Below are 4,225 nucleotides of genomic sequence, written 5' to 3'. Positions count from 1 at the left end.
GCAAGGAGTTTTATTTTGATGATAAAAATTTAAGAATTTATTAGGAAAAGTTATCAAAGGTAAATATTTTTTTTTATACAGAAAATTTACTATCGATAATTTTTCAGTAGATAAATCTTTTTATCGACAATTTTTCACTAGATAAATCTTGTTGTCGACAAATTTTCTATAGAAAAAAGTTGTTATCGACAAATTTTCTATAGAAAAAAGTTGTTATCGACAACTTTTCTTTAAGAAAAAGTTGTTATCGACAACTTTTCTTTAGGAAAAAGTTGTTATCGACAACTTGTCTTTAGGAAAAAGTTGTTATCGAAAATTTTTCTATAGAAAAATATTGTTATCAAAAATTTTTCTATAGAAAAATATTGTTATCAAAAAATTTTCTATAGAAAAATATTGTTATCAAAAAATTTTCTATAGAAAAATATAGTTATCAAAAATTTTTCTATAGAAAAATATTGTTATCGAAAATTTTTCTATAGAAAAAATGTGTTGTCGACAAATTTTTTATAGAAAAAAGTTGGAATGGACAAAATTTCTGTACAAAAAATAGTTGTTATCGATAAATTTTTTATAAAAATATATGGTTATCGACAACTTTTCTATAAAAAATATGGTTATCGACAACTTTTCTATGAAAAATATCGATACTGACAACCTTTTCTATAGAAAAATATTGCTATCGTTGTTGTTATCGACAAATTTTCTATATAGAAAATATGTGTTATCATTTTCTATACAGAAAATATGTGTTATCGACAAATTTTCTATACAGAAAATATGTGTTATCGACAAATATTCTATATAGAAATATGTGTTATCGACAAATTTTCTATATAGAAAATATGTGTTTCTATATAGAAAATGTGTGTTATCGACAAATTTTCTGTATAGAAAATATGTGTTATCGACAAATTTTCTATATAGAAAATATGTGTTATCGACAAATTTTCTATATAGAAAATATGTGTTATCGACAAATTTTCTATATAGAAAATATGTGTTATCGACAAATTTTCTATATAGAAAAAATGTGCTATCGACAACTTTTCTATAGAAAATTGTTGTTATCGACAACTTTTCTATAGAAAATTGTTGTTATCGACAACTTTTCTATAGAAAATTGTTGTTATCGACAACTTTTCTATAGAAAATTGTTGTTATCGACAACTTTTCTATAGAAAATTGTTGTTATCGACAAATTTTCTATAGAAAATTGTTGTTATTGACAACTTTTCTATAGAAAATTGTTGTTATCGACAACTTTTCTATAGAAAATTGTTGTTATCGAAAATTTTTCTATAGAAAATTGTTATCGAAAATTTTTCTATTGAAAAAGTGTGTTATCGACAATTTTTCTATAGAAAAAATGTGTTATCGACAATTTTTCTATAGAAAAATATTTGTTATCGACAATTTTTCTATAGAAAAAAAATGTTATCGACAATTTTTCCATAGAAAAAAAAATTATTATCGACAATTTTTTCATAGAAAAAAAATTATTATCGACAATTTTTCCATAGAAAAAAATAGTTATCGACAATTTTTCCAAAAAAAAAATTGTTATCGACAATTTTTCCATAGAAAAAAAATTATTATCGACAATTTTTTCATACGGGAAAACTGTTATAGACAACTTTTCCATGCGGAAATGCGGAAAACTTTTCTATAAAAAGTAAGTTATCGACAAGTTAAAATTGTTGTTATCGACAATTCTTCTATAGCAAACATGTGTTATCGATATTTTTTCGATATAAAAATATTGTTATCGATATTTTTTTTTATAGAAAAATATTGTTATCGACAATTTTTCTATAGAAAAAAAATTGTTATCTAAAACTTTTTCATAGAAAAAGATTGTTATCTTTTCTTTTCTATAGAAAAAGATTATTATCGACAACTTTTCTATGCAGAATCGTTCTTGTCGACAAATTTTCTGTGCAGAAAATCTGTTATCGACAACTTTTCTATGTAGATAAGTTATTATGGACCACTTTTGATACAGAAAAGTGGTTGTCGACAATTTTGTTCTATAGGGAAAATTGTAACTGTCCTTGATATCGATGAATTTTCTGTACAAAAAATTGCTATCGATAAACTACTTGAATCGTTCGCATTTCTCTGTGGACCAAAACCAACCGCAATGTAAAAAGTTATTGTTTTCGATTATCACTTTTTCCGCTGCAAAACTAAACTTTTCTAATCACAAAGTTACTCTCATGGGTCGTTGGAAACCTCGGACAAAAAAAGCTCCGCCAATAATCGCAGCCACATACTGATTATGAAAACAGCCATAATTATTAGATTAGATATTTATTAATTATTAAAGATGATAATTAAGCAAAAGTTTGGCGAATTTGAACATTTCATGGTGTCCTTGTTGCTGCTGTTATCCTTGTTATTTTTTTCCATATCCCAACAGCGAATAATGTTTTGTTGTTTCAATAATTACGACTAAAAATAGTAACAACAGCAACATTTCCGGCATGGGAAATCCACATAAAATAAATTAGTTTTTACTTTAAAAACCGTGGTACAACAACAGCGAAAACAAGAGCAATAACAACAAAAAATGTTGGCCTGAAACTCGTTGTCCGTAAATGAAAACAGCGTTGAGCGTTATAATAACCAGAACTTGCGAACTCACTCACTCACCTCTGAAGGATGCTCTGCGATATTGGCAAAATGCCCATTTTTGATGAACCGGGAAAAGGGTGTTCGTTAAGGGGGTGAGTGATTTTTACCGAAATATTTAAAAGTAAAATAAGGAGGTCCTGTTTTGTTAAGTTATCCTGGAAGCTTTCAAGTTATAGGTAAGGAATAAAGGCTTTTTCGATTATGAAAGATAATTTGTAGCCTACTTTTTGGCTGTCCTATCAATAAGGGAGATTCAAAGTCTTCCTTAAAAATATGAGATCCCTAATAGGTTTACCCTATTTTTAGCAACCATCGCGAATTTGTTTGAAGCATTTCAGGAAAACCTACAGCAACAAAAAAACTTTATCCGGAATGTGTTTAATGGTCATTCACATGTTCTCAACAACAGCACATGCTGGCAACGAGAAAAACAAAGTGACAAACAATATTCAATGGACTGGGAAGGGGGGGATGGGGGTGGAGTCGATTGGAGTGGTTGAAGTAAACACCATGAAGAACACATTTTTGAATGCTCCGGCCATTGGTGAAAAGTCGCCAACACCACAGCCGAAAGAGATGAACTTTAAAGACCTGAGGATTAAAATATTCCCCTAAAAATATGCAACGTTTTTGTGGCATTGATGGTGTTGGCAACCTAATTCATAGTCTAAAAGTGGGCATATCTTTCGGGATGATTTTTTTTTGACAATTTTATTCGTGATGTTGGGGACAATCCGATTTTTGTCACACTAAATCAATTAAATGTTGATGGCAGAGCGAGAACATATTTTGTTGGCACAAAATTTAAAAAAAAAAAAAATAAAAATAAAAAAATGTGGTTAATTTTCAAAAAAAAAAAAAAAATAAATAAATAAATAAATAAATAAATAAATAAATAAAATAAAAAAAAAAATTATATCGGTTGAATATGTTTCCACGAAAAATATCCTCCCACTTCCGGTGTTTTCTTCCTAATTTTTGCAAATCTCCATATAATCCCCCATTAAAACTCCACTGTAGCTATTTAACCATACTCTACATTTTCCATGTGTTCTTCATATCCCCATTCTTCCCTCTTCCTCTCATCTATCCTTCCCTCCTCCCCTCCTCCCTCCCTTTATCCGACTGACAAATAAACTTGGCAATTAACTCGAAGTCTGTCAAAGAACAAATAGCTGTTTCAATTTTAAAATTCTCCAACATTTTCATTGTTTTCGCCGTGTAGTCAGTCGTGTTCGTCTACCGAAAAAAGGAAGAAAATGCCAACAACTTTTCCAAAACGTTGCTCACTTAACAAAGAAATAAAAGTTTTGTACCCTGGCAACGCGAAAGAATCTGCGGGTTGAGGTTTCTTTGAAATGGAGAAGATGCCTGTTTTCATATTTGCGAAGGAACATGTTCAAAAGCCTCAAAATGAAGTCTGTGCAGACAATGAAGAGTGCATGTGTACATGTGTGTGTGCGCGAAACAAATGAGGATATTCATTACAAATTGACAATTTAAAAAAACATGACAGAAAAATTTTTGGTTGAGGACCAAATTTTAATGGGGAAAAGGTTAAAAAAAGTTATCGATAGCAAGAAAAAGT

This window comes from Musca domestica, unplaced genomic scaffold (genome assembly GCF_030504385.1).
Source record: "Musca domestica strain aabys unplaced genomic scaffold, Musca_domestica.polishedcontigs.V.1.1 20, whole genome shotgun sequence".
NCBI lineage: Eukaryota > Metazoa > Arthropoda > Insecta > Diptera > Muscidae > Musca > Musca domestica.
This window is presented reverse-complemented; position numbering follows the sequence as displayed.